Source organism: Pongo pygmaeus, chromosome 14 (genome assembly GCF_028885625.2).
Source record: "Pongo pygmaeus isolate AG05252 chromosome 14, NHGRI_mPonPyg2-v2.0_pri, whole genome shotgun sequence".
Lineage (NCBI taxonomy): Eukaryota > Metazoa > Chordata > Mammalia > Primates > Hominidae > Pongo > Pongo pygmaeus.
The window spans coordinates 57,976,505-57,996,019 of NC_072387.2; the positions used below are offsets into that span (position 1 = coordinate 57,976,505).

Genomic DNA, 19,515 nt, shown 5'->3' on the forward strand with positions numbered 1-19,515 from the left:
ATCAAGGGAAACCAGTAGAAGTATAAAGCGTTAGTTTGGGTAAAGGGGGCTCTAGTACCTCTGAAATCTCCAACAGCCCCCATCTTCAAAAGGAAGAAACACTATTTAAACTAGTATCTTAAAGATCAGTGTTTATAAAAAGGCTGTGGGAAGGCTTTCCTGACTGAAGGATGCTTTCTTCCCCTTAGATGTTCAGTAAAATTTTAGTTCTTTCATATTTCTATTGTTTCATAGCACAAAACATAGAAGTGCACTGAATGGTCATAAAGGGAAGCTTTGAAGGGTTTCTTGCATTTAACAACATCATGAAAACCCATGCCTGGTAGATTTTTTCTTTTCTACTTAACCACTTTTAGTTCACACCTTTACTAATTTCAGTCACCAACGGCAATTTCTGTAAAATCTATCTCCATCACAAGAGTGTGTATGTGTGTGCTTGTTTCCCCATCAGAAATAAGAGAAAACTTACACTTCTCTCCTTTAGTGCATTGCTCTTGCATGAAGAATGAATAAACCACTGATCTGGGGTTCGCATCTTTACGTTCTGAGCAGCAACTTAGAACACTTTGCTCCTGATATTCTTTCTTCTCAATATTTGAGGATATCCTGCAATGATGTAGGAAAAACAGCACAGGCTTTGGAGTCACATCAATCTGGGTTTAAATCTCAATCTTCTACTTAGTAACTGGCTAATCTGAAGCAAATTTTTAATCTCTCTGAACCTAGTGGGAAAATAAGATGGGTCTCAATGTATAGCTGCAAGAAACAAATGATATAGCATATATGTAGTGTCAGCAAAGTGCCTACCATATAACACAAACTCTATTATGTTAGCTTTCCTATGTAATTTTATGCTTCATTTTCACTTTACTCAGTCAAAGGAATTTCCAGGCTAAATTTTCTTAAGTTATAGCCTTGATAAATGTTATGGTTTTGTCTAACAATTATCAACATTTTAGGCCAGGTGTACTGGCTCATGCCTGTAATCCCAGCACTTTGGGAGGCCGAGGCAGGAGGATTAAGCCTGGGAGTTTGGGACCAGCCTGAGCAATATGGTGACATCTCATCTCTACAAAAATAAAATTAAAAAAATAAAAAACAAAAACATTTTGCAACACTTAATGCTTTCAAAATAGCAGCACATCAATAGTACTACTACTGAATATATCCCACCAAGAAAGTACATTTCAAAATCTATGTTCTAGAGCCACTAGAATTTGTTCCTTTTTTATGTGTGGTTATGTCACCAAAATGCGATATAGTTGTGTAAACTTGTTTCATTTCCTTTTCAGATTTTTCTTTCATTCTACTTTTTTATTTAATCCCACTTTTGAATATGTAGACATACATGATTTAGGGTTAAAACTATAGAAACAACTTCTATTTAGAGAAACCTCTCTTCTGTTGTTGGCACCTTTACCCTGCTCCTTCCTTCTGCAGATAGATTGCATACTTTTCCATGCCTTTGTTTTTTCCACTTCCTAATGTATTCTACAGATCATTCTCTATTGGTATATAGAGACTTTCTCCCTTCTTTTTTATGACCTCTATGGAAAGACGGTGACTTGGAAGGGGCACAATCTACCTGCAGACTGTTGTACTGTCTGGATGCACCTTAGTTTATGCAATCACTTCTCTATTAAAGGGCATTTTAGTTATTTCCAATCTTTTGCAAATGCAAATAATATGCTGCTGTGACTAACCTCCCTTTGACTATTCCCTCCCATGCAGTTTATGCTTATGTATCCTTACCAGCAACGTATAGAAGTGCCTATTTCCCCACAGTCTACAGGGTCTATTGTATAACTTTTGGATTTTGTTGAGAAATGCTTTAACATAGCTTTAAGTTGTATTTTTCTTTGTATGACTGAAGGTGGAACATCTTTTATTTTATTTTTGAGATGAAGTCTTGCTGTGTTGCCCAGGCTGGAGTGCAGTGGCACGATCTGGGCTCACTGCAGCCTCCACCTCTCAGGTTCAAGCAATTCTCCCCCCTCAGCCTCCCCAGTAGCTGGGATTATAGGTGCTCACCATTATGCCTGGCTAATTTTTGTATTTTTAGTAGAGGTGGGGTTTCACCATGTTGGCCAGGCTGGTCTCAAACTCCTGACCTCAAGTGATCTGCCCACCTTGGCCTCCCAAAGTGCTAGGGTTACAGGTGTGAGCCACCACGCCCAGTCTGGAACATCTTTTATATGTCTGTCATGTGCATTTCTTTTTCATATCTTTGGCCCATTTTCCTACCAGGTTGATGGTCTTATTTGCCTGGAATTTTACGAAGGTGTTTTTATCCAGGAGGTTAGCTCTTTGTGATATAAGTCCAAATATTTTTCCCTGCTTTGTTGCTTGCCTTTTGACTTTGCTCGTGGCATTTTTCACCATTTAAATACTTTTTTATTAATATAGTAGGACTTACCATGGTTTTTCTTTAAGAATGAGTCATAGTTATAAAATCTTTGGCTTATACTTTCGTAGACTTTAAACATGTTGTTCCATGGCTGTTTTGCTTTGTATGTTGCTGTTTAGAAGTCTGTTGCTAACCTCTCCTTTCTGTCTGGAAACCCAGAGGAATTTTTCTTCATCATTGTGAAAGTCCAACTGTTTTACTAGGACATGACTTGGAACTGACCATTCTGGATCAATTTTCCCAGTACACAATGAGCCTTTTCAACATGTAGATTGGAGTCATCTCTTATTTCCAGAATGTTTTCATGGATTGAAGCTTAACTATTAGCTTTGCTATTGTTTTTTTCTTCTTAGGAACTCTACTTTTACTTATTTTCTATATCAATCACTTTCTATTACTTTTTAACCTTTCTTCATTTAATTTTCATTCTCTTGGTTTTCATACCTTTTCTCAATGCTCCTTATATTCAGTCCAATCTTTTCTTATGTACCTTGGAATTTAGCTTCATTTCTTTCTTTATGATTTTTTTTTTTTTTTTTTTTTTTTTTTTTTTTGAGACAGGAGTCTCTCTATATTGCCCAGGCTGGCCTCAAACTCCTGGGCTCAAGCCTCTCAAATAGCTGGAACTACAGGCATACACCACTGCATCTGGCTTTAACTTCATTTTAAAAGCTGATTTTTCTTTTGATTCATTTTATTTCCTGAGTTCAGTAAATTCACTTTTCATATCTTCCTCTTTTTGTCCATTTGTTTTGCAGTTTTGAATTTGGATTTGAGACTTTTTATCGCTACAAATGTTAGTTTAAGGATATTTTAAATTCTGGTAGGAGTACTGTGTTGCAGTTTTCTTTAGTGCTATAGTTGGATGTTTCGGGAAGACTTTTCATCAGCTAAAATTTTTTAAAAACTTTTTTCCTTATTTTTTGTAGAGACTATGTCTCACTATATTGCCCAGGCTGGGCTCGAACTCCTGGGCTCAAGTGATCCGCCCACCTTGGCCTCTCAAAGGGCTGGGATTACAGCTGTGAGCCACTGTGCCCGGCCCAGTTGAAATGTTTTGACTATCATTTTGTTTTCCAGCTACAGTAACTTTATATGGATGTTGCCTGCCATCTTCTGTTCATCTTGAAGTATTTTATTTTTCCTAAACCAGATATAGTTGTGTATAGGCAGAAGCAAGGAATTTAGATGACTTAACTGGATTTCTTAGTAAATAGTACCTAATGAATTGTTTTTTTTGTTTGTTTGTTTTTAATTAATGACTCCTTTTTGGGTGGGAGAAATGATTATCTATTTTCTATTCTGTTTCACCAAGATCCTTAATTTCTACTACCTCTTCTCTTTATCACCAAGCCTCCAGGTAGATGGTGACCCTTCCAAGGCACCCTCTTTCCTCTCTCCAGAAGCAGTACTTTCCTGAGACTGTGTCTTTGGTCTCATTTTCTTTCAAGTCTCTTATTTTGTCTAATGGATCTTACACCTCTTCTCACTTCTCTATTCAGGGTGGGGCTTTCTCTTTCTGGGAATTATCTGTATTCTGCTACTCCTAGGTCCTGCAACCTCTCCTCTTTTTTACAGTCTCCACCTCGCTTGCCACTTCTCCATGGATTCTGCTAGACTGCAGTGCTGATTTCCCTGCATGACCATAGACATTTTGCTAGCTATTAATGTATGCTTACACATCAATAAATTTGTATGGGTTTTCTCTTGTTAACCTACTGTTAGTTTAGTTCAGCCAAGTCAGTTATCAAACCTTCAGAAGGGAAATTTAAGCTTCCCTGCAAGTTGCTGATTATTATTTAATATTATTATTATTTTGACACAGGGTCTCATTCTGTTGCCCAGGCTGGAGTGCAGTGGCGCAATCACAGTTCACTGTAGCCTTGACCTCCTGCATTCAAGAGATCCTCCGACCTCTCAGCTTCCTAAGTACCTGGGACTACAGGTGTGTGCCACTATGCCCAGTTAATTTTTTTATTTTTTTATTTTTTTTAAGAGACGAGGTTTCGCCATGTTGCCCAGGACGGCTGGTCTCAAACTTCTGGGCTCAAGCAATCTTCCTGCCTCAGCCCCGCAAAGTGCTGGGATTACAGGCATTAGCCACCGTGTCCAGCTGGTATTATTTTTATTAGTGTTCTATCTTGCACTTCTGAGTATGTTTAAGCTTCCACCTGTCAGCTTCAAGGGCTTTTTTTCTCCCAGCTAATTCCTAAGAGGCAAACAACCTTATTCTACTTCTCATTCACCCTCCTCTTTTCCTCCCATTTTTTTGCGGGTTATATTATTTCTACAATGTCAGACCATGTAATATTTACATACTATTCTATCATCATTATCCTCATCTCTTAATCTTGATGCTACACACAAAACATATTCGATTTGCTCACCACCTGACCTTATGCTGAAGATTTTCCAATCATTTCTTGGTTGTCTGAAATTTGTTCTCTAGTATACTCTTCAGGACTCATGGGAACAATTATAGCCATTTTCCTTGAATTATTTCATGTTTATAAATGTTTGTCAATGCCTTGAATTCTTGAAGGGTAGTTTGGTGAGACAGGAATTATTTTATTTCTTTGAATAAATACTTTCTTAATATCTGACATAAAATGTTGCCACCAAAAATCCAATCTGATTTTCTTTGCAAGTGACCTGCCCTTTTTATTTCCCCCATCAATGCAAGAAGGGTTTATTTTTAAAAATCCAACAATTTTACAGGACCACATCCCAGTGTTAACTGTTGTGGGTTGATTTCTCCAGGTTTACAGTATGCCTTTCAACATGTTACATTTAAACATACTTTAATGTTAAGCGTTCTTGAATTATAGTCCTAATAGTTGTTCTGGTCCATTGTTTTGGCTTGCTTTGTTTTACTGTAGTAAAATAAGTAACATAAAATTTACTGTTTTAAAGTATTTAGTAAGTGGCATTAAGTATATTCAGTGTTACATAAACATCACCACTATCCTTGGGCTTACATTTGGGGAACTCCATTTATATTTATTCTGGCTCTCTTTGCCTGTCTTGTCACCTCTTGACTCCATTTAAAAAATCTTTTTATTTTCTTCATTTTTCTATTTTTCTTATTGTACTTTCTGCGATGTATATTCACTCTCGGTTTCTAATGTAATCATCACTTTAAACTGTCTTTTTCTTAATCTTTTATTGAGTTTTGTCTGCTCTCATTGCACCTCCTTCTATGGCCTAGCCATCTCATTTCTTTTTTTCCCCTGAAAACATAGAAAAAGGTGAATTTTATTTACTTTTTTATAATTTCAAGTTTTCTTTTAGATTTGGGGATACACGTGCAGATTTGTTACATGGGTACACTGTGTAACGCTGAAGTCTGGAGTATGACTGATCCTGTCATCCAGGTACTGGGCATTGTACTCAACAGTTAGTTTTTCAACCCTTATTGCATTCCTTCCCTGCATAGTATTCCATGGTTCATACGTAACCAATCTATCCCTGATGGACACGTAGACTGATTCCACGTCTTTGCTATTGTGACTAGCACTATGATGAACATATGGGTGCATGTATCTTTTTGGTAGAACAATTTCTTTTGGATATACACCCAATAATGGGATTGCTGGTCAAATGGTAGTTCTGAGTTTTTTGAGAAACCTTCAAACTGATTTCCACAGTGGCTGAACTAATTTACATTCCCAACAACCGTGTATAAGTGTTCCCTTTTCTCTGCAGCCTTGCCCACACCTGTTGTTTTTTGACTTTTTAATAAGCCATTCTGACTGGTGTGAGATGATGTCTCATTATGGTTTTGATTTGCATTTCACTGATGATTAGTGATGTGGAACATTTTTTAATCTGTTTATTGGCCACTTGTTCTTTTCAGAAGTGTCTGTTGATGTCTTTTGACCACTTTTTAATGGTTTTTTTTTTTTTTTTTTTGCTTGTTGAATTAACTTCCTTATAGATTCTGGATATTAGACCTTTGTCAGATGCGTAGTTTGCAAATACTTTCTCCTATCCTGTAGGTTATCTGTTTGCTCTGTTAATAGTTTATCTTACTGTGCAGAAGCCTTTAGTTTAATTAGGTCCTACTTGTCAACTTTTGTTTTTGTTGCAATTGCTTTTGAAGACTTAGTCATAAATTCTTTCCCAAAGCTGATGTCCAGAATGTTTCCTAGATTTTTTCCTAGGATTCCTACAGTTTGAGTTCTTACATTTAAATCTTTAATCCATCTTGAATTGATTTTTGTATGTGGTGTAAGGTAGAAGTCCGGTTTTGTATGTGGTGTAAGGTAGAAGCCCAGTCTTACACACATGGCTAGCCAGTTATCCCAGCACCACTTATTGAATAGGAAGTTCTTTCTTCATTGTTTCCTTTTGTCAATTCTGTTGACCAGATGGCTGTGGGTGTATAGCTTCATTTCTGGGTTCTCTATTCTGCTCCACTGGCCTATATGTCTGTTTTTGTACCAGTACCATGCTTTTTTGGTTACTGTAGCCTCAAAGTATAATTTGAAACAAGCTACACATTCAGTAGCACTGAATGTGTAGATTGTTTTGGGCAGTATGGTGCTTCTAATGATATTGATTCTTCCAATCCATGAGCATGGAGTGTTTTTCAATTTGTTTGTGTCATCAATAATTTCTTTCAGCAGTGTCTTGTAGTTCTTGTAGAGATCTTTCACTTCCTTGGCTAGAGGTATTCCTAGGCATTGTGTGTATGTGTGCGTGTGTGTGTGTGTGTGTGTGTGTGTGTGTGTGTGTGTGTGTGTGTCTATCGTAAAGAGGACTGCATTCTTGATTTGGCTCTCAGCTCCAACATTATTGGTGCAGAAACGCTACTGATTTTTGTACAGAGTTTGTATCCTGAAACTTCCTGAAGTTATCAGTTCCAAGAGCCTTTGGTGGAGTCTTTAGGGTTTTCCAGGTATACAATCAGATCATCAGCAAAGAGAGAGAGTCTGACTTCTTTTCCTATGTGGATGCCTTTTGTTTCTCTTGCCTGATTGCTCTGGCTAGAACTTCCTACCTATCTTGTCTGAGCTCTTATTTCTGATTTATGTGGTTCTTTCAAAGATTTCATCTTTTCCTTAAATTCTGTTAGCTTACTCTGAAATATTCAGATTGTCATTTTCATCTGCTTTGTGGCCACATTTTTGGGGTATGTTTCCATAATCTTGTGCAATGTTTTATGGCTTATTTTGATGATTTTCTTATAATGATTTAGTGTATATATATATTCCCTTTTCCCATGTATTTATATAACTATATACTAAAAGGAGGTTCCAGGCTAAGTACAGCAGCTTACGCCTATAATGCTAGCACTTCGGGAAGCCAAAGCAGGAGGATCACTTGAGTCCAGGAGTTTGAGACCAGCCTGGGCAACATAGCAAGATGCCATCTCTACAAAAAATTAGCCAGGCATGGTGGCACATATCTATAGTCCCAGCTACTCTTGAGGCTGAGGAGGGAGGTTCACTTGAGCCTGGGGGGTCAAGGCTGCAGCAAGCTGTGATCATGCCACTGTATTCCAGCCTAGGCAACATAGCGAGATCCCATCTCTAAAGAAAATAAAAAGGAGGTTCCTATGTTACACTGTATGGACATGCTGGAGTTTTAAAAAATCTATTTCCTAGTGGAATCTGGTTGTTTCCAGTTTTGGCCAATTACAAATAAAATTGCTATAAATATTTGCAGAGCAGCCAATATAGGTTTTCATTTCACTTTTCATCAGAGAAGCATACAATCATCAAAGGGGAAATTAAAACCACAATGAGATACCCCTCCATACTTCATATAAAGACTAAATATTTTAACTGATAATGCCAAGTGCTGACAAGGATGAAAAACTACTGGAACTCTCTTATCTTGGTGGTAAATTTCAATCTAGAGTGGGCTTGCCAGATCATGTGATATGTTTAATTTTATAACAAACTGTCAAATTATCTTCTAGGTGGCTGTACTATTTGCAGTCTCACCAGCAAGACTAAGGTTTCTCCTTGTTTTGCATCCTTGCCAGGAAATGTATTGTTTGTTTAGACATTCTGAGTAAGAGGTTGTGTAGTAGTACCTCACTGTGGTTTTAATTTGTATTTTTCCAATGATGGTGGTTTTAATTTGCATTTTCCCAATGACTATTCTATACTTTTTCCATTTAACACAAAATGGTAACCACTTTCCTATGTCATTCAATAGCCTATGCCACTACTCTTTGAAAACGTTCCTTTTAAAAGGCTGAAGAATATAATGATGGGATGTGTCATAATTTATAAAACCATTCTTCTACCATTAGATATTTGTTATTTCCAATTTTTCACAAGTACAAAATTACACTGTGATTATAAAGCTTTGATTCTATCTCTATTTCCTTACCAGTTTCTTAGAAAAGGTCAAAAGGTATACGAACTTTTGTTTCTTGATGCATTTTGACAAATTGCTTTCTTAAAAAGTTATGCAAGTATACTTTTGTACAAACAGTGACTAAGGATTTCTATCTCCCTATATCCCATACTATATTATTTTATAGAGGTTTACGAAATAATTTCATTATTTCTTTAATTACAATTTTTTTTATGTAAGCCATTTGTTCTTGTTCTGTTATCATGAGCTTATTTATGTAGTTTGTTCATTTTCTATCAGGGTATTGATGTTTTTATTTGTTGATTTGTAAGAGATGAGCACATTCTCCAAAGGTACAGATTACACACTTTTCATGTAAAGCCTAATAGGCCTACTCTGGCAGCTTCTCACTCAATTCTTTATTCAACTTGAAATATACTTCAAATGAGCAAACATTTATCAAATGTCAACTGCATACAAAACACTTTGTTAGACTCCAGAAGTACTGCCTCCCAAGAAGGAGTTGTTTCTCACATTATAAAATATGTACACATTAAGAATTTGAGTAGAGCAAACCCTTGAACAATGGGGATTAGAGGTATATACACTCCCTACCCCATGCAGTCTCCTGCTCCCCTAGTAACTAATAGCCTACTGTTGACTGGAAGCCAACTGGAAGCCTTACTGATAATATTAACACATTTTGCATTTTGCAAAATATGGAACATTTTCACATCTGCAGGTGTAGCCGCAGCTTCATGAATTATCTGTTTTTCTTTTTTCTTTTCTTTTCTTTTTTTTTTTTTTACAATGATCCTTATGCTGGATTCATTTATCTTGAAATGGCAGGCAAAAGCAGCTTCAGACCTCAATCTACAGTACATATGAAGCATTTAAACTGTTTCTTTTAATGTCATGACTTTTCTCTGCTTCTTGCAGGGACTTCCAACATCACTAGAGGTACTTTGTATGGGTCCCATGGTGTTCAAGGTTTATGGTATTGCACTAACCACGAAAAATATGTGCGAACAGCAAGATCACTTTACGCTGCCATGCACAATTTACTGGAGAGATGAACTGCTCACATGGAGATGATCAGCATCACAGGGCTTTTTAAGCAGATACTCACAGCACTTCACTTCACTACAATAGTAACCAGAGAGACCTACAAAATTATTATGGTAATACAGTAAGTACTATAGTCATTTACTATGTACTGCAGTCATTTATGCAGTTATGGTTTAATACTGCATCCTTACACTTTACATTTCTCTCCACTACAAATGGTGCCAAGTACAATCTGCATTTGTGTAAGTTTTGGTAAATTTTAATTTTTTATAAGAGATTTGTGTATATTTTATGGTAGTAGATAAAATACACCAATATCTATATATATTTTACACATTCATATCTTTTTTAAAATTTTTTCAAAATTTCTAGGCTACATGGCTCATCTGTGAGTTTTTTCAAACTGTCACAAATCTTCAAAAAATTTTTCCAACATATTTATTGAAAAAATTTTGTGTATAAGAGGACCCAAATAGGTCAAACCCATGCTGTTCAAGGGTCAACTGTATAGAGTAAGAAAAGATTGTGATTGAATGAAACCTGTCTATATTTCAAGGAGGCGGCTGGGTGCAGTGGCTCGTGCCTGTAATTCCAGCATGTTGGGAGATGGAGATGGGAGGATCACTTGAGCCCAAGAGATCAAGACCAGCCTGGGCAACACAGGGAGACCCTGTCTCTACAAAAAAAAAAAAATTATTTTAATTGGCTGAGCATGGTGGCACACATCTGTGGTCCCAGCTACGAGGGAGGCTGAGGTGGGAAGATTGCTTGAGGCCAGGAAGTCAAAGTTACAGTGAGCCAAGATCGCATCACTGCACTCCAGCCTAGGTGACAGGGAAACTTTGTCTCAAAAACAAACGAACAAACAAAAAGGAGGAAGCTGTTGATCTAAGCATCAATTACTTCCAGAAGAATGTGATCTGGACGCAGTGGCTCATGCCTGTAATCCCAGCACTTTGGGAGGCTGGGTGGATGGATCACGTGAGGCCAGGAGTTCAAGACCAACCAGCCTGGCCAACATGGTGAAACCCGTCTCTACTAAAAATACAGATTAGCTGGGTGTGGTGGTGGGTGACTGTAACCCAGTTACTCAGGAAGCCGAGGCAGAAGAATTGCTTGAACCCAGGAGGCGGAGGTTGCAGTGAGCTGTGATCACACCGTTGCACTCCGGCCTAGGCAACAGAGCAAGACCCCGTTTCAAAAAAAAAAAAAAAAAATGTGATTTTTGGCAGTGGGAACCATTTCTACAGAGAGAAATGCAAAGTACAAAGTAGGCCCCAGGTCTGCAAGTAACAATACAAGCCACAAGCACAGTATTTGAAAGGCACAAGTTACCCTACTCTCTCCCCAATATAACTGTCAGGAACCTAACAGAACAATTAAAAGCTCATGAAATCCTAACAGCAGTGATATAACTATTACTTAAAAGTTTTTCCTGTGGCAATGTAAAAATGACCTTTAAAAAATTAAGGTAGTGAAATAAAGTCCTACTCCTACTACCACTTGCAAATATTATGTTCCCTACCACAACACATTTTACCCTTCAATTTAAGCATGTGGTATGTAACAATAGGATGTGAAGCAGTCATCTTGGTCCACAAGATAGAGCTGCATGATAAGAATGGCAGAGCAATATGCTAGGGGCATGGGCCCCTGACAACTGTGTGTAGGAAAGCCACCTGATCAGCTCATATTTTTCCATTGGAAAAAGTTGTACTAAGGTCACAATTATTCTTAAATTTCTCCATCACAGTAGCCAAACCTATATCTTAACTAACGGAAATTCCAAACTGAGGAGTGTGGGCTTTGTCAATAATTCAATGTCACATAAATGGTTTTTTAAATACAGAATGCCTTGCAAATTTGCATGTAATCTTTGCGGAGGAGCCATCCATGCTAATCTTCTCCGTATAGTTCCAATTTTAGTGTATGTGCTGCTAAGGGAGCACTAAGATTTTGTTTAATTTCCTGGCTCCTAGAAATGATAAAATGTTTATTTAAAATTTTTTTGTTGTTTTTTTTTGAGACAGAGTCTAGCTCTGTGTGCAGTGGCACAATCACAGCTCCCTGCAGCCTCAACCTCCTGGGCTCAGGTGATCCTCCCACCTCAGCCTCCCAAGAAGCTGGGACTACAGGCACATGGCTCCATGCCTGGCTAACCTTTTGTATTTTTGGTAGAGACAGCATTTTACCATGGTGCCCAGCTGGTCTCTATCTCCGGGGCCCAAGCAATCCCCTAGCCTTGGCCTCCAAACTGCAGGGATTACAAGTGTGAGCCACCATGCCTGGCCTAAAATGTTTTTTTAAAAAAGAAAAATAGTAGCTAAATTAAGTCAGTGGCCCTGAGAGTAGAAAGATGAAAAGGAAAGGCATTTTGGAGACTGAAGCTACCCAGCTGGGCAAAAGAGAAAGGTAAGGATTTGAAGTTTTAAATTTTAACTACATAGAAGATGCCTGTACCCACTTTGGGAGGCCGAGGCGGGCGGATCACTTGAGGTCAAGAGTTTGAGACCAGCCTGGCCAACGTGGTGAAACCCTGTCTATACCAAAAATACAAAAATTAGCTGGGTGTGGTGGCGCACACCTGTGGTCCCAGCTACAGGCACAAGAATCACTTGAACCTGGGAGGTGGAGGTTGCAGTGAGCTGAGATCACACCACTGCACACTCTAGCCTGGACAACAGAGTGAGACTCTGTCTCCAGAAAAAAAAAAAAAAAGATTTTATGTGCCTTCAAGAAAACAATGGCAAATAGAGCATTATCATTGAGGACTCACCTTAGTTATCCAAATTTTCTGTCTTTAAAATTTTTTTGTAAAGGCCAAGGATTACGAACCTATCCTTAACATTATTTGTATGTTTAAATTGGATACAATAATAAATTTAATCCAAATTGAAAGTCAAGTTTTCCAGAAAGCAGATTCAACAATAACTTTTCAATTAGGCTAAAAAAAAAAAAAAAAAAAAAGGTATATCTATACCTCCCAATTACTGCATCTTTTACTCATTGAACAATTATATTATCTAATATATGCCGTGAATGAGATACCAATGTCTTAGCATTTGTATCTAAATGCTAAACAGCATTATTATTTAGCACTGACCTCCTACTGTTATTGATGTTTCTTACCCAGGATCTTTTAGCTGATCTTGATAACTTTTCCTTACACGTACTTTAGCTACCAAATCAACACCAACTTATTGATACCTGAATTCTTGCAACTTAGGTTTTATAAGGTTCTGCAATAAAAAAAGGAATTAAAAATTTGTTTTATATTTATTTTGAGTTGGGATCTCACTCCACTGCCCAGGCTGAGTGCAGTGGTTGGCTCCCTGCAGCCTCAAACTCTCATCTCCGCCTCCTCAATAGCTAGGACTACAGGCACATGCCACCACACCCAGCTATTTTTTGGCTTTTTTTGTAAAGACATGAGTCTCGCTGTTCCTCAGGCTGGTCTCGAACCCCTGGCCTTAAGGAATCCTCCCTCCTTAGACTCCTAAAGCACTGGGATTTACAGGCATTAAGCCATGGAGCCCTGCTCAAAATTAATTTCAAATTCATCAATTAGGCCCGGTGCGGTGGCTCACACCTGTAATCCCAGCACTTTGGGAGGTGGAGGCAGGCAGATCGTCTAAGGTCAGGAGTTCAAGACCAGCCTGGCCAACATGGTGAAACCCCATCTCTACTAAAAATACAAAAATTAGCTGGGCATGGTGGCCGGTGTCTGTAGTCTCAGCTACTCAGGAGGCTGAGGCAGGAGAATCGCTTGAACCAGGGAGGCAGAGTTGCAGTGAGCCGAGATTGCACCATTGCACTCCAGCCTGGGCGACAAGAGACTCCATCTCAAAAAAACAAAAACAAAAACAAACAAACATCAATTATTTTGCTGTTTGCTTTTTTTTTTTTTTTTTTGGTATTCCTGATGCGAGATGTCTTTATCATGTATTGTTGATTAGGTTGTTCATCAGTTAATCCTGAATAACTGAAATCTAAGCTCAAGGCAATAATATATCGGCTTTCTTTTCATGCAAGTCAAACTGCTAAAATCTACCACAAAATATTAGCCTTTCATCAGCTTGGTCTTCAGATCCAATACATTTTCCCCTCAAATGAAAGTCAATGCAATGCCGTCCACAACAATGCTAAAAAAAAAAAAAAAAAAAAAAAAAGGAGGGAAACGAGGTTAAGTCCTGTCTTCTTCCTCCTACCCCAAAAAGAGCTCAGAAATTAAGGTGCTTTCCCTAACAAAGCCTCCTCCTGCTCCATGAAGTGACCAAGCATGTCATGGCAGACCCAGAGATTTATAATCTTCAACATATCGTTATCGGGGAAAACAAGATTTGACAAAATTCTTCCTTCACGCCCCGTTTCTGCAAGACCACCACTTTCTAGCTTAAAATAAAGAAAAAAAAAGACAGCTGCAGGAATGCTTGGCTGCCCGCTAATGTACAATTTTGCCCAAACGCAGAACTTGACGCCCACTAAGGATGGCCTTAGTAGAGTAACCCCCGCGAAGAGCAAACTGTTTAGCAGCCGCTCCCTCGAAAAGGACAGAAGAGGAGGTCTCTTCTGAACCTGAGGATAGTAGTGAGGCACTCCCCTTCCGTTACTAGCTTTGCTCCTTTCTCAGTCAGGCAGTTAATCAGCTAGCCTCCTTTGTCAAAGGGGGTTGATGGTCAGAATCTTTGCGAGACAAAGATTACTAAAAGAGCTCCCCGGAACCAATGTTAAGGCATCAAAGACCCCGCCCAGCCCCCACAATGATCAACAAACCAAAACCTGGGATCCCTACTATTACCACCACCACAACCACCACCACCACCATTCCTCGCTCTCTCTAGTCAGGGATGAGACGCAGGCCCAGGAAACCCATCCTTTCCGCAAGTGGGAAGGCGCTGGGTCTCCTCCCTTAGGCCTCTCCTTTACCCCAACGTTCTCTCCGGACCCCTCCACTACGGCGAGGCGCTATGTAAGTTTTCAACCCCCAAGAAACCCAGTCCCAGCCACACACAAGATGGCAGTCCCACACCTACCGGAGGAAACAGCTGCGCCACCACTCCAGTGATGCCGGCCTCTCGACTACGAGTAACTCCATTGGCTCAGCTAGAGAGCGCGAGACAAGCCGAGAGCGCTAGCAGTCAATCGGGAGGCGGCGCGCTCGGGCGCCACTGCGGTGCCAACGGTAAGTTCGCCGAGTCTCTGAGGCGTGAACCAGTAGGGAGTGCGACCAATCAATGGGCTCCTGGCTGGGTGGTGGGACGGCCGGCGTCCGACTCCTCCCATGTAGTGATCACTTTAGGTAGGTCGGCCTGGTCCCCGGCGGAGGTTCCGCCTTCCCTCATCCCCGGTAGAGGCGGGGCGGGACTGTTGTGGTTGAGATGAAGGCTAGTAAATGGTGAAGTACTTCCCGGCCAGAGGGCACCTGCAGCTCGAGAGGTTTGGGCGGCTTGGCGTCGGAGGAGAGCCCCACCCGCGGAGGAACCCAGCCTTACCAGCGGAGCTGGCGGAGCTCACTCCTCAGGTCAGGCGGGCGGCGTAGAAAACGCAGCGGAGCCAGGTGAAACCAAGGCACCGCCGTGGCTGGCCTCCGACAGTTCCTCTAGCCGGGAGGTCGGAGGACCTGAAAACGCCGCGAAGCCCTAGGCCGCCCGAGCAGGGGCTGGACCTCAACCCTTGCAGCCTCCCTTCTCCTGGCACCCAAGTGCAGTCCTGGCTGCAGAAGGGGCCGCGGGCGCACTGGGTTTCCAACCTCCATTTCAGCCTGTCTGTCTCAGGGTGCAGCCTTAATGAGAGGTGATTCCTAAGCTGCTGGGAACCTGAGGCTGTCAAAGGGGCGGCAGGAAATGGACAGCAGTATAAAACCCAGAAGCAGAACTTGAAGGTTAAACCACTAGCCCATTTCACAGGTAAGGTTACACGAGCCCTTAAATACGGCAAGTTCAGTCATTCATCCAAGATCACGGAGTTCAGATTAGATAGTAACACTTCTGACTCGCTATCAGCCACAGCCCAATAAGTAATTAAGTAAGGAAAGATATGTAATTAACTGTGCTCTTTGGCATGTGGAAACCTGCAGTGAGCTCTGTAAATACTAACACATGAGGCCAAGGAGAGGAGTAACTTTGAAGAGGTCAAATGGAGTAACCAAAGCATAGGCTCTGAAACCATACTGCCTGGTTCCTTATTTTGTGTCTGCCACTTACGGTATGACATGCCTTAGCTTCCTCATCAGCAAACGAGCTGCTAATTTAACCCACATGACTGTTAGGGGGATTAAATAAGAACACGTGAAGTAGTTAGAAGCGTGACTAACCCGTGGTTCTTAAGCGTAACTTAACCCGTGGTTCTGTAGTTACAACTAAAACGTAAGGAGCCGAGAGGAAATGGTAAACGTGTTTTTTAAAGCCTGTTTTTAGAAACGAAAAGGAACCATACATTGAAGCAAAGCAGACTGGCTTAATTATTTTTCTGCCAAAATGAAAAAGTGAGAAGGGGAAAAAAGTTTTTTAAGCCCATTTACTCTCTGAAATATTAACACCAGTTGTCTCTGGATGATGGGATGGTGTTTAAGTTTTCTCCTTTATGCTTTATTGTATTTTGCAGATTTTCTCCAGGAAATGTTTTACTTGTGCACGTTCAGTTGTTTTCAAATTTTCAGGTGTGAACGCTGGTGAGAGCTGCTTAAAAACAAAGCTATGGGCCGGGCGCGGCGGCTCACACCTGTAATCCCCACATTTTGGGAGGCTGAGGCGGGCGGATCACTTGAGGTCAGGAGTTCAAGACCAGCCTGGCCAACATGGTGAAACCCCGTCTCCACTAAAAACACAAAAATTAGCCGGGCGTGTAGTGGCGGGCCCCTGTAATCCCAGCTACTCGGGAGGCTGAGGAGGAGAATCGCTTGAACCCGGGAGGCAGAGGCTGCAGTGAGCCAAGATGACGCCACTGCACCCTGCACACTGCACTGGTGACAGAGCGAGACTCCGTCTCAAAAAAAAAAAAAAGCTATGGCCGTGCGCGGTGGGTGGCTCACATCTATAATCCCAGCACTTTGGCAGATCACTTGAGCCCAGAGTTCAAGACCAACCTGGGCAACACAGTGAGACCTCATGTCTAAAAAAAATTAAACTATTACTGAGTGTGCTTAGGTGGAAGTACAGATTGGTAGAACCTTTCTGGAAGAGAGTTTGACAATAGGCTATAAAAAGCTTTAAAATGAATTCCTTTTTGAACATTTATATATACTTAATTTTTAAAAATTAAGTACACTTTTACATTCTTTTACAAAATTGGTACCTTGTAGATAAAGAGCACAATCCAGATTTTGACCTTGAGTTTTTTCTTGCGTGTCAAGGTTATACCTATAAAAACAGTTGAATAGCTTCCCGTATTTTTCCTGCTTGAAAGTTCGTATATGATAAAAATTATCTGTTCTTTGAAAGTTTTGTACAAGGAATATTCCCTCACTCCTCTCCCTCCCTACTCCTGCTGGAGACTTTGGTACAGAGCTTTCAAGTGTTTTTTAATACTTACACCTTTTAATACTGTTACATATTCTATATAGGTGAATATATACATTTGTAATTTTTTAGTGGAAAAATACCATACTACATCATTCTGTAGCTTTGTTTCTTGACATTGTTTTTGCAGCCTGTACGTTATTTATAGCTCATTATGTTATTTATGGATCATTTCTTTTACCTGCTGCATAGTGTTCCAGTGTATGACTGAATTGATCTGTTAATATAAAACATTTCTTTGTCTCTTTTATTGGTCTTGTTGTTAAATCCTATTTTGTTTGATGTGTGCTGTATAGCACATTTTATTGCCATTCTCTTGAGGACATTAGGTTTCCAGTTTTTCACCATACAACAATTCTGCAAGGAAAATCTTTGTGTTTTCTTGTGCACATGTGCTGTTTCTCAAGGATATATACCTAAAAGTGGAATTGCTTGGTTTTAAGTTGTGAGCATTTTTAGTTTTAATAGGTCATGCTAAATTTGCCTCCAAAAATACCTCTACTAATTTACACGTCCCACAGGCAGTTTATGAGAGTTAAGTTTCTCTACAGTTTAGACTAACATGAGATATTATCTTCTTCATTTTTGCCTAGTGATGGCTGCAAATTATACTTTTAATTTTAATTTTCATTCTGCGATCTAAGATTGAAGTGTCTATTATGTTTATTAACCTATAATTTATATGCATTTCTATAGTTTTTTTAAAAACCTGTTTAAGTTCTTTATGTGTCCTGGATACTGTATTTTTAGAAGTCACTTTGGTGTGTATGGTTAATTATGCCTCCTTTTTGTTGCTATTGTTAAAATATATTAAAAACATTTTCTCTTAGCTTCTTGCTTGGCTTTTGACTTTTTGTTAACTTATTTGTTCTACAGATGGATTTTCCTCTGCCAATCTTTAGGCCTCTTTTTGTCTTACTGAATTTCTCTTAAGACTTCCAGTACAATACTGAATAAAAACAGTGATAGCAAGTGTCTTCATCTTGTGCCTAATAAAAATTCTCCAAATGTTTCATCATTGAGTATGACGTTTGCTGTCATTGAGTAGGATGTTTTGGTAGATAGCCTTGATCAGAATAAGAAAGTTCTCTTTTTTCCTAATTTGCTAAGGGGCCCCCCACTTTCCATGGAATAATTTTATATTGAATTGTTTTGTTTTTCTGCATGAAGTGATAGTTTTCTTCCCTTTGCCTGTTAATATAGGCATTCACATTGATAAACTTTTCATGTTAAACTTTTTAGGTATTCTTGGGATAAACTATTTTGGTAATACATTCTTATTCTATTGCTGGATACCTTTATTCAGTATTTTTGTGTCTAAGACCCAGTAGTGATTTGGGCCTTGAGTTTTTTTCTTGCATGTCAAGGTTATACTTATCTCATAAAAAAAAGTTGAGTAGCTTCCCATATTTTTCCTGCTTCAGAACAGTTTGTATATGATAAAAAATTACCCATTCTCTGAAAGTTTTGTACAATTCATCTGTAAAACTTTATGGACCTAGTGTACTAGCAGTGAAAAAAATCTCATATCTCATTAAAAAAAAATTGAGTAACTGCTTAAGAAAAAGTTTAGTAGCTTCCCATATTTTTCCTGCTTCAGAACAGGTTTGTGTTTGATAAAAATTATCTATTCTTTGAAAGTTTTGTACAATTCATCTGTAAAACTTAATGGACTTAGTGTACTAGCAGTGAGGGGTGGGGATGTGTGGCACACATCTCTAGTAATATCTTCAGTGTTTTGAGCCTATTTGGTAATTTATATTTTCCTAGAAAATTGTTCAGTTCGTCTGTGCTCAGGTTCATTGACATAAAATTGTCTGAATTTTAAAATGTTTAAAATCTCTTCAGTAGCTAGAGATCTATCTTCATTTGTTATTTATTTTGTTGCCCTTTTCCCAGCTTCTTTAATTGAATGTTTAAGTCAATATTTTCATTTTGCTAATAAAATTTATTAAAGGCTTAAATATCTCTTGGCATGCTGCTTTGGCAAAATCCTTCAGGCTTTGAAATGTATTAGTTCAACCGATCACCATTTCTAAATGTTCTTAAATTTCTCCTTTGATTTCTTCTGTAAACCATATACATTATTTGGGAAATTTGATTTTTTAATTTCCACAGGTAGTATGGGGTGGGGGGTTGATTTACTACATTCAGTGACTATGCTCTGTATAAACAGTCTTTTGGAATTTGTTGATAATTCCTTTTGGTCTC

General features: G+C 39.2%; 2 protein-coding genes and 1 non-coding gene across 20 annotated transcripts in view; 1 reads left to right on the forward strand and 2 right to left on the reverse strand.

Annotated features, from left to right (window-relative positions):
* CAB39L (calcium binding protein 39 like) overlaps positions 1–15,097 on the reverse strand; it is a 141,747-nt gene extending 126,650 nt beyond the window's left edge. For 7 of the 8 annotated variants that reach the window (XM_054445828.2, XM_063650876.1, XM_063650875.1 and 4 more), the window contains exons 1-2: positions 14,821–14,966; positions 470–606 (exon numbers count right to left, since the gene is read on the reverse strand). The gene's annotated coding sequence lies outside the window, so the exon portion shown is untranslated. Of the gene's footprint in view, positions 1–469; positions 607–14,820 lie in introns of all 8 variants that reach the window. The other variant, XM_054445833.2, reaches the window with a different exon arrangement.
* LOC129011980 (U6 spliceosomal RNA) lies at positions 11,627–11,736 on the reverse strand. Its single transcript, XR_008493494.1, has one exon. It is a non-coding gene; the product is annotated as a U6 spliceosomal RNA (small nuclear RNA).
* Positions 14,972–19,515, forward strand: part of SETDB2 (SET domain bifurcated histone lysine methyltransferase 2) — a 52,988-nt gene continuing 48,444 nt past the window's right edge. For 3 of the 11 annotated variants that reach the window (XM_054445817.2, XM_054445820.2, XM_054445824.2), the window contains exon 1: positions 15,011–15,693. The gene's annotated coding sequence lies outside the window, so the exon portion shown is untranslated. Of the gene's footprint in view, positions 15,694–19,515 lie in introns of all 11 variants that reach the window. The other 8 variants (XR_010123576.1, XM_054445822.2, XM_054445821.2 and 5 more) reach the window with 5 other exon arrangements.